We start from the raw sequence: 11,781 nt of genomic DNA on the forward strand, positions 1-11,781 counted from the left end.
ACGGAGGGCTTCTACATCAACACCATAGCCTCTCCGATGATGTGTGAGTACTTTACCTCAGACCTTCGGGTCCATAGTTATTAGCTAGATGGCTTCTTCTCTCTCTTTGGATCTCAATACAAAGTTCTCCTCAATCTTCTTGGAGATCTATTCGATGTAAATATTTTTGTGGTGTGTTTGTCGAGATCCGATGAATTGTGGGTTTATGATCAAGATTATCTATGAACAATATTTGAATCTTCTCTGTATTCTTTTATGTATGATTGGTTATCTTTGTAAGTCTCTTCGAATTATCAGTTTGGTTTGGCCTACTAGATTGATCTTTCTTGCAATGGGAGAAGTGCTTAGCTTTGGGTTCAATCATGCGGTGCTCGATCCCAGTGACAGAAGGGGAAACGACACGTATTTTATTGTTGCCATCGAGGATAAAAAGATGGGGTTTATATCATATTGCTTGAGTTTATCCCTCTACATCATGTCATCTTACCTAATGCGTTACTCTGTTCTTATGAACTTAATACTCTAGATGGATGCTGGATAGCGGTCGATGTGTGGAGTAATAGTAGTAGATGCAGGCAGGAGTCGGTCTACTTGTTGCGGACGTGATGCCTATATACATGATCATGCCTAGATATTCTCATAACTATGCTCAATTCTATCAATTGCTCGACAGTAATTTGTTCACCCACTGTAATACTTATGCTATCTTGAGAGAAGCCACTAGTGAAACCTATGGCCCCCGGGTCTATCTTCCATCATATAAGTTTCCAATCTATTTTACTTTGCAATCCTTACTTTTTAATCTTTATCACAAAAATACCAAAAATATTATCTTATCATCTCTATCAGATCTCACTTTTGCAAGTGGCCGTGAAGGGGTTGACAACCCCTTTATCGCGTTGGTTGCAAGGTTCTTATTTGTTTGTGTAGGTACGAGGGACTTGCATGTGGCCTCCTACTGGATTGATACCTTGGTTCTCAAAAACCGAGGGAAATACTTACGCTACTTTGCTGCATCACCCTTTCCTCTTCAAGGGAAAACCAACGCATGCTCAAGAGGTAGCAAGGACCCATATTGGGATGGTAGGGAAGCATAGTAATGTCTGAGGTATAGATACAGTTCCTTCTCATAAATGGTAGTAACGTTGTGGTAACAGCAGCTGGATAGCCTTCTGCCATCATTGGATAGTTTTGTCCAAAGAAGAGCGAGTTTCCTCCAAGACTTTCAATACTGAACCAGGGAGAAGGTGTTGGCGCTAGTACACTAGTATCCATCCTGAATACCCTGCGAGGGATGTTGGAATAGGTCTGGAGAGTGCGACCATATGAGACAACACCTGCTTCCTGAGTAACATCAGTAGTGCCCGGTATACAGACAAGAAGAGGTGATCCATCGGAATAAGTTGCCAGGCGCCACTCAGTATATGGGTCCTGCTCGTCCTCATGCTCGTGAATAAAATTTTCAAGTATAGGTGGTGGAATGTTCACAGGACCTTGGAAACACAAGAAGGTTAATTAGTAAAGGGAAACTAGCTAACCCGCATGCATGTGGATGAAACAATTATAATTACGGTGGAAGACAAATGTACCGAAATCATAAGGATTCCATGCAAAAACAGTGCCACGAGTGGTGGCAGCAAACACAAGACCCTCGTATTGAATTGCATCACAGTACTCATCCGTGTAAAGAAACTGATTTTTGAGCAATATCCATCGAGTCGAACCATGAAGGACAGCAACAAGCTTGTCGAAGATAGCGACAACATAAGCATTCCTATAACCCCAAGAGTAGTTGGGAACTCAACAAATTGCTATCTTCCGTAGACGACAGTCACATAGAATACCGGTGTACTCAACCTCTGGGCTATCGTCTGAGATTTTTTGAAGTGGAACCCGGTGACGAGTGTACATATTCACAAGTTCCCACTCGCAGTTGTACCCAATATAAACAACCCAATCTCCATCTGCACCTGCCCAATCCTTGCCCTCAAGCGATGGCATCTTAACATCATACGTATCAATATCAAGCGGCATCAACTTACACAAGGCGAGGCTTCCCTCGTCCCCGCGCCAGTCAGCAGGTCACGGCGAAGAAGATAGGGGAGATCAAACCGCTCCTAGACCTTTGGGTTCCTTGTAATGATGTTATTAGTTGAGTTGAGAATGGTCTTGAACGAACTTGCCATGCTCGCCGAGGTGATGACGTCGCACCGATCAATGAGTTCCTCCATCCCGTCATCATTCAGATCGGGGCAAGAATAATGGGGTCATTTCCGGCTTGTTCCCTCCATGGAGAAGACGATCAAACAATGGCAGAAGGAAGGGTGAAGGCAAATGGAGGTGGGAGGAAGAGCTAGCGTGCCACAACAGTTCCAAATCGAGAGGGAAAGGCGAAGAGTCGGTGGACGGTTGCCACGGTACATGAAAAGGCGCCTGGGGAGCGAACGGTTGCCACATAGGTCACACACTGACGACAAGGGCCGAGTGAACCGCATGCAATCCCATTGCACAACACACACATCTTGTTAAGTTGAACCGTTTCTGTTCTCTTGTGTCAATGAAAACAGTTCATCCGAGTGAACCGCATGCCGTATATCGCACACAACTTGATCTGGCTGACCGTTTCTTCTGTGTTGCGTAATCACAAACAGTTAATCCGAGTGAACCGTATGCTGTATATCGCACACACCTTCATCTGGCTGCCCGTTTCTTTTGTGTTGCCTAATCACAAATAGTTCATCTGAGTGAACCGTATGCTGTCTATCACACACGCCTTCATCTGGCTGCCCGTTTCTTTTGTTTCTCCTCATCGCAAACAGTTAATTGAACCAAACCGTATGCCCTTCATTGCACATGCAACTAAAATCTGAACCATGTTTGATGCATCCTCCATTGCAAACGTTTTCACCTTTTTTGACAGTTTTCATACACCACCGTTTGCGATTATTGCATCGCACATAGTTTCTTGAAGGGTCTATGATCATAGTGTCGTGTTAGCAGCATCCTACAGTAGTGCATGTCTATGTTGTTGTAGATAAATGGCCCGTGCTACTGTTCCGGCGAATTTTAATGCATTCCTAGAGAAAGCTAAGTTGAAAGATGATGGTAGCAACTACACGGACTGGGTCCGTAACTTGAGGATTATCCCACTGCTGCACAGAAGAATTATGTCCTAGAAGCACCGCTAGGTGCAAGACCCGCTGCAGGAGAAACGCCAGATGTTATGAACGCCTGGCAGAGCAAAGCTGATGACTACTCGATAGTTCAGTGTGCCATGCTTTACGGCTTAGAACTGGGACTTCAACGATGTTTTGAACGTCATGGAGCATATGAGATGTTCCAGGAGTTGAAGTTAATATTTCAAGCAAATGCCCAGATTGAGAGATATGAAGTCTCCAATAAGTTCTACAGCTGCAAAATGGAGGAGAATAGTTATGTCAGTGAGCATATACTCAGAATGTCTGGGTACCACAATCACTTGACTCAACTAGGAGTTAATCTTTCGGTTGATAGTGTCATTGACAGAGTTCTTCAATCACTGCCACCAAGCTACAAAAGCTTCGTGATGAACTATAATATGCAAGGGATGGATAAGACAATTCCCGAGCTCTTCGCAATGTTAAGGCTGCAGAGGTAGAAATCAAGAAGAAGCATCAAGTGTTGATGGTTAACAAGACCACAAGTTTCAAGAAGAAGGGCAAAGGGAAGAAGGGGCACTTCAAGAAGAATGGCAAGAAAGCTGTTGCTCAAGTGAAGAAGCCCTAGTCTGGACCTAAGCCTGAGACTGAGTGCTTCTACTGCAAAGGGACTGGTCACTGGAGGCGGAACTGCCCCAAGTATTTAGCGGATAAGAAGGATGGCAAAGTGAAAGGTATATTTGTCGGATCTCGGGTTTTGGCAAAACCCTTAAGGTTTCGAACTCTGGAGTGCGTGCGAAGATCTCTCCCTGGCTGGTCACGCCCTCACACGCTTCGCGATCTCTAGGCTAGCTCGACGGACTCGCAACACAAGGGACACAAGATTTATACTAGTTCGGGCAACCGTTGTGGTGTAATACCCTACTCCAGTGTGGTGGTGGTGGATTGCCTCTTGGGCTGAGGATGAATAGTACAAGGGGAAGAACAGCCTCCTGAGGCGAGGTGTTCTTGTGCTCGGTGAACTTGAGGGTGTGAGGATTCGATCTCGATCTGTTCGATCTGCCCAGGCTCTGGCCAAGTTGCCTTCTACTGTGGTGGCTAGCCCTATTTATAGAGGCCATGGTCCTCTTCCCAAATATTGAGCGGGAAGGGATCCCACAACGGCCAATTTGAAAGGGGACAACTAGTACAGCTTATCCTGACAAAAGTAGTCTTCGCCTACCAAAGGCTTTGGTGGTGACGCCGTCTTTGGCTCCACGATGACCTCCGTCTTGCCGTCTTGCTGGTCTTGGTCTCGTTGCACCGATATGGAAACCTTTGCTTGATGCCTCGGTACTCCTTGCCTGCGCTTGCCCCCTTAGCACCAAAGAGGAAACAGGGACACTGTGCACACTGGCGCCCGTCTGGTCTCGATCATCATGGCTCACGTCACTCGAACCTCGCGAGTTTTGCCTTGCCTTGATCTCTCCACCCCTCGCGAGCTAGCCTGGTGAGGCCACTCCCGAGGAGGTCTTGTGTCGTCTGCCTCGCGAGGCTTGGCCCCTCGCGAGGGTCTTGAAAGCTTGTTGGTGAAGATGGGCCGTATGGGCCCGCTCGCAGAGCCACGCCGTGGGCCGCAGGCAGACAAGTCTGGGGACCCCCGTTCCCAGGACGCCGACAGTAGCCCCCGGGCCCAAGGCACGCTCAGACTTGGCTTCGAGGCGAAGCCAAAGGGCAAGTGCAGAACGCCATGGACCCCGATAGCCTGCGGCCTTGGTCGACGCGTGGTGGTTGATTGGACGTGGGCGTCTCTTGTAACGCCCACGATGCGGCTATATCTCCCACGTGTCGAGGCACGACTTAGAGGCATAACCGCATAGTGGTTTTGTCGCAAGAAGGGTCATCTTCACACAATCCCATGTAATGAACAAGAATGGGATAAAGAGTTGGCTTACAATCGCCACTTCACACAATACATGAATATAAATCATACATCATCCAGAATACAAACATATAGACCGACTACGGTCAAAATCCAGATGAAAATAAGACAACCCCAAACGCTAGATCCCCGATCGTCCCAACTGGGCTCCACTACTGATCATCAGGAAAAGACACATAGTAGCGACCACGTTCCTCGTCGAACTCCCACTTAAGATCGAACCCATCATCTGCACTGGCATCGTCGGCACCTGCAACTGTTTTGGTAGAATCTGTGAGTCACGAGGACTCAGCAATCTCACACCCGTGAGATCAAGACTATTTAAGCTTATAGGAAAGGGAGGTGTAATGAGGTGGAGCTGCAGCGGCAATAAGTATATATGGTGGCTAACATACGCAAAAGAGAGCGAGAAGAGAAGAAACGGAACGGTCGTCATCTAGCAATGACCAAGAAGTGATCCTGAACTCCTACTTACGTCATACATAACTCAAACCGTGTTCACTTCCCGGGCTCCGCCGAGAAGGGACTATCACGGCTACACACGCAGTTGATGTATTTTAATTGGGTCAAGTGACAAGTTCTCTACAACCGGACATTAACAAATTCCCATCTGCCTCATAACCGCGGGCACGGCTTTCGAAAGATAATACCCTGCAGGGGTGTCCCAACTTAGCCCATCATAAGCTCTCACGGTCAACGAAGGATAAACCTTCTCCCGGAAAGACCCGATCAGTCTCGGAATCCCGGTCTACAAGACATTTCGACAATGGTAAAACAAGACCAGCAAAGCCGCCCGAATGTGCCGACAAATCCCGATAGGAGCTGCACATATCTCGTTCTCAGGGCACACCGGATGAACACTAGGTACAGCTAAAACCAATCCTCGAGTTTCCCCAAGGTGGCGCTGCAAGTGGCTCTAGTTTGGACCAGCACTCAGAGGAACACTGGCCCGGGGGTTTAAATAAAGATGACCCTCGGGCTCGCGAAAACCCAGGGGAAAAGGCTTAGGCGGCAAATGGTAAAACCAAAGTTGGGCCTTGCTGGAGGATTTTTATTCAAGGCGAACTGTCAAGGGGGTCCCATAAATCACCCGACCGCGTAAGGAATGCAAACTCAAGGAACATAATCCCGGTATATCAGTAACTAGGGCGGCAAGAGTGGAACAAAACACCAGGCATAAGGCCGAGCCTTCCACCCTTTACCAAAATATATAGATGCATTAATTAAATAAGAGATATTGTGATATCCCAACATATCCATGTTCCGACATGGAACCAACTTCAACTTCACCTGCAACTAGCAACGCTATAAGAAGGGGTGAGCAAAAGCGGTAACTTAGCCAAACAACGGTTTGCTAGGAAAGGATGGTTAGAGGCTGACATGGCAAAATGGGAGACATGATATAGCAAGTGATAGGTAGCATAGCATGGCAATAGAGCGAACAACTAGCAAAGCAAAGATAGAAGTGATTTCGAGGGGTGGTCATCTTGCCTGCAAGGTTCTCAGAGTTGTCGAAAGCTTGATCCTCGTAAGCGTACTCGACAGGTTCCTCGTTCACGAACTCGTCTCCCGGCTCTACCCAAGACAAGAATACAAGCAACGGAACGACAATCAATCACGAGGAATGCACAAGCAACATGATGCAAAACATGTATGATATGTAAGATATGATGTGCGATGCATATGCGTGCTCCGGAAGGAAAAATGAGGAACAAGGCAGTAACTTGGCAAACCAAGCATGTCACTGGAAAGATGAGATGATTTCGGTTGAATCGATATAAGGATCACCGGAAACGGATGCACGGTTTGCAAATGGCAAGCAAAACAAGAATGACACGAATCTGCGATAACCAGCATGATAGCACTTAAAATGCAACAAGCAACAATGCTACAGCACCCCAACATAGCAACAAAGCACATGACAGTAATATACAGGAGATGCTTGACAAAATATGAACACTGAGCTACCGCTAGTTCACAACATATCAAGCTCAAACAAGCATGGCAAAAGTGCAAAAGATAACAGGATCACAGACGGTGAAAAACTGGACATGGCAGAAAACAGCATCAGGTAGCAATGTTCAGAGCACGAATTCAACATGCTACAGGATCTTAACATAGCAAAACAAGGCATGGCAGTGTTCTACTAAATGCATATGACAAAAGTCCCTTACTGACCATAAGCCAAAAAGGACCAGAAGATATGATGGCAAGCATGTAAACATAGCAAGTTTCGTTATCAGGTTTCAGACTTGGCAGAAAACAGAGCATGGCAGAAACAATAATATGAAGGCATGTTTGTGAGCTTGATGCACTCATCACAAAGCAATGCATGACAAAATCATAGCTACCGCAAGATGGCATGTTTATGAAGCTAACCATGGCAAGAACAAAAGCATAGCATGTATGGATCAACTACAATAAGCTTGGCAAAATTGCATATCATGTTAAGAATCTGCCAGAAATATTTTATAGCAAAAGTAGAGCAAGATTGAGTCATGCTATGGCACTCCATAATTGCAAACAAGGGCAGGAATGGATCAATTACAACTATAGCTACATAACATCCTTACTGAGCATCTCCAAAATATGCATGGATCTCTCTGTAGCATCAAGTTTACATGGCAACAAAATAACAGCAGACGAGGACTTAGAGAAATCACTAAGTCCCTGAAATCAGAAACATTACGGGGCCTAGTTTGCATGCTTGTGCTAGTCACCACAGAGATCACAAAAATACATGGCATACACCCTTGGAAATATGGCATGGCATACAAAAAAACACATGTAGAGCTCATGCCCATAAGATGCACAGATTTCATGATACAAAAATGACAAATCTCCAAGTTCTGTTAAGAACCAGCAGATAACAGCAACTAGCCGTCTTGCAACAGAGATTTGGGCATCAAGATGACCTCTAATGAACATGGTGCAATTGAACGAAATGTAGAGTATCACGAGACGAACAATTTGACATATTACACGCGCGAATCAGAGCTACATGCAAGGAGTTATGCAACTAGGAACAAGGCAATATGCTGTGCAAACTTGAGGACTTGGAAGAATTTTAGGGTTCGGGGGAAAAGTCAACGCTCACAGTCTCCAGATCGGATCGAGGGCTGGGCCGAGCTTCGACGGGGCGGTGGCCGGAGACGAGGAGGAGGGGCGGCGGGGAGGCGGCCGGAGGAGGAGAGGACGGCGGGCCGCGGCAGGCACGGTGGGGAGGCGCCGGCGGCGAGGAGGTGACCGGGGCGGCGGCGATCGGCGGCGCCGGCGACCGGGCGTGGGAGGCGGCGGCGCGGGGTTCCGCGGCGGCGGCGCGGAGGCGCGTGCGGGAGGGCGCGGCGACGGGCCGGGAGGGCCGCGGGTGTGCCCCGACGGGCCTGCGCGGTACGGGCTGCGGCGGGACACGTGTCGGCCCCGGATTGGCTGCGGGTGCGGTGGCGATTTTGTCCGGCCGGCGGCGGACGCGTCCGGCGCGGCGCGAGGGAAATGGCTAGGGTTCGTGTGCGAATGTATACGGGAGGGGATGGAGTTTTATAGGTAGAGGGAGCTAGGAGAGTCCAAATGAGGTGCGGTTTTCGCCCACACGATCGTGATCGAACGACCTAGAGCATGGAAGAGAGTTTGGTGGGTTTTGGGCTGGTTTTGAGGGGGGTTTTAGCTGGACACTCAAATGGACATTGCGGATGCCCGGTTAACCGTTGGAGTACCAAACGACCTCCAAATGGAACGAAACTTGACCGGTGGTCTCCGGGTGGTATATTAAGGCCACTTGACAAGCCTCGGTCCATTCCGAGAATGTTTGACACCCGCTCACGAAAGATAACAAGAGGGATATGCCGGAGGAGATAGGAGCGCCGGATTGCAAAACGGACAACGGGGAAAATGCTCGGATGCATGAGACGAACACGTATACAAATGCAATGCACATGATGACATGATATGAAATGCACGACATGAACAAAATGCAAAACGAAAAACAAAACCCGACCACGGAGGGAATATCATAACACATAGCCGGAAATGGCAAGAGTCGGAGTTACAAATATGGAAAGTTACATGCGGGGTGTTACATCTCTGCTTCCCCATGCTGCCTCGGCAACTGCCCGACTATCAAAAGGCTGGCGTAGACAGCGCTTGCCTTCATTTCTTCCTTTTGCCTCGCTCAGATCCCCTTTTGCTCCATTGCCGCCGCCAATGGCGCCCATCCGAAGGTTCTCTCATGTGGAGAAGGGAAAGACTCCTCTCGACGGTCCAGGGCCACTCCCGCCGTAGAAGAGGCCGGTTCACCGCCGCGACGCGGCTGCGATGCAGGTGGTGACGAGGCCTTGGTGCGAGCGGCCTCCTCCTGGGTATCCGTTACCCTTGTACGCCCAAGCCGAGGGCTCAGGAGGAAGAGGCGACGAGCGTCGGTGTGCGTGCCGTGGCCATGGTCGCCGTACCGCAGTGGCGCGCGTCGCTGCCCCTGGAGTCCATGCCACAGACACTTCGCGCGAGCTTGTGCTGTGGGCGGCGATGCCCCCGAGCACTTGGATCCGCTTCCCTTCCTTTTTCTCTGCCGTGTTGCCGCCGAGGAGGCCCCGCGAGCTTTGGCTGCAGCATGCCGACTGCGACGCACCGGCGACTGGAGCGGAGGTTGAAGCCGTCTCCTCGGGCAAGATCTTCAAGACCCGAGGCTGGGGCGAGGTCGCTCGGGTATGCCGTGCGGAGGGCGCCCTCGTTATCCATTTTTAGTTCGATGGCGCATCCACACTCTTCTTCAAGATCTTCAACGCAGAAGGCCGCCGCCTGGAGTGCTGCTCCGGGAGAGGCCATCAGGCGGACGTCGCAGCAGGGGCATGGCCCGCTGTCCGCGTCGCCAGTGGCTCCTCCGGAAGCAGTGGTGATGCTTGGGAGTCCAGCAATTCTCCCGAGCTCTACGAGACCCCGGAGACGAGCAACAACAGCTACGTGCCCCTAAGCTCTCGCCGAGCCCGGAGCAGGGCTGCAGCACCCGGCCACCGCTAATCTGGATGAGGTTGGCGCCGGCCTCTGGTGGCCAACTGTTGATGATGGCGTCAGTTGCAGGGGCGCGTATAGATAGGATCCCTTGAAGCTTTTCCCTTTTGTGTCCCGCGGAGAATCGAGAAGTACCCTGTGGGGGCGTGTAAAGGGTCTGTAATGCCTTTTGTCAATATTGTCCTTATTATGAACTTGCGCGGGCGCGAGTCCTGCTTGAGCTCGGCCTTCCCTTTCTATGCTCGCGACAACTTGGTGCTCTACGCTGACAGGTCCTGGTCCCCAGGCAGGCTGCAGCCATCGCTGGTATGCCAGGTCGCGTGCCGTTGTCAAGGCCAGGAGGTGAGCGGCCCGAGGTCCAGTAGGAGTTCCTGAGGCAGGATGCTCAGGAGGTCCCCTTTAGCGCTCAAGCAGCCGCCAGGAGGTAAGAAAGGGGGGTGACGTTGCCGCAGCAGGGCTGCGGCTAGTGTGGTTCCTAGGCCTTAGCGGTTTTAGCCAACCCGAGCGCGAGACTTATCTTGACGGTCTGGAGTCGATTCCTCTTGATGCGCCAGATCCGTACGGGGGTGTCCGTAGCGTAGCTAGGCCAGGCCCATACGAGCCTTCCCCTCTTCTTCACGTTCTCCTTCGTGCTCTACGTCCTCAGGTCCCGACCTTCAAGCGAGCTCAGCTGCCGCTGGTATGCCAGGTTGCACGCCGTGGTCAAGGCCAGGGGGTGAGGGCTGGAGAGCCAGTAAGAGCTCCTGAGTCACGATGCTCAGGAGCCCCCCTTTTAACGCGCAAGCGGATTGCATGGGAGAAGAGGGAGCTCGCGGTGCTTCCTACCGTCATCCTCAGGGGATTCCTGCAAGCCAACACAAGGAGAAACACAGCTTGCCATTATGGTTGCCGGTCTGCCACCGGTTGCTCCGCGAGGGGATGAAGGCACTGAGGGCCTGGTGAGGTGACGTGCGCGGGGCGTGCCGCGAGCCAGAGCTCGACTGCTCAGGTTTGTCGACATTGCAGGGTCGGACCCGAGCACTACCGCCGTGCCAGTGTGAGCAGCTCCCATGGTAGGTGACAATCAAGAAGCTGATAGTCATGTATAGATTAGGCATGGAAAGCGACTGGCTCAAGTAAATGCAGGAAAGGTATACGCCACTTGGCCAGGCCCGAGCGGCTTGGGGAGGATGCAGCCCGAGGGGCGCCCAGCAAGGTAAGCTAAAGACATAAAAAGGGGATACATGCCACAGGGATGGACCCACGCGGCCTGGGAATGATGCAGCCCTGGGGGCGCTGCCAGCTAAATAGACTTGGAAAATGTCACCTAGTTCTGTTGATGAAGGGATGTTGGGGCAGCTGAAGGTATGCGGCGAAGGGGTTGCTCCTCATGAGCCACTGGGGCCCTGAGCCTCAGGAGGCTCTAGGGGTCCAGGCGGTTCCTTGAGGACCGTCTCCATCTCCGTCAGGACGGCGTGGTGCCTGGCCTCCTGAGACGCCAGGACACGCCGCAGGTTGCGCTGATAGGCGGATGCCACGCTCGGCAAGCCAAAAGGCATGCGAACGTAGCTGTGCGGTGGGCCCTCGCAGCGTCCCATGCGGGAAGGCCAGAAGAGCTCCTGAGATGCGGCTCTGTTGAGCCCTGGAATGTCGATGCAGACGCGCAGCCCGGCATCCTCGCCTGGATGGGGAGCTGCACCCGGTGAGCGGCGGTCGCCGCGCTTGGCTCTCGCGTCCTGCAGT

Source organism: Triticum aestivum, chromosome 4D, assembly GCF_018294505.1.
Source record: "Triticum aestivum cultivar Chinese Spring chromosome 4D, IWGSC CS RefSeq v2.1, whole genome shotgun sequence".
Classification (NCBI taxonomy): Eukaryota; Viridiplantae; Streptophyta; class Magnoliopsida; order Poales; family Poaceae; genus Triticum; species Triticum aestivum.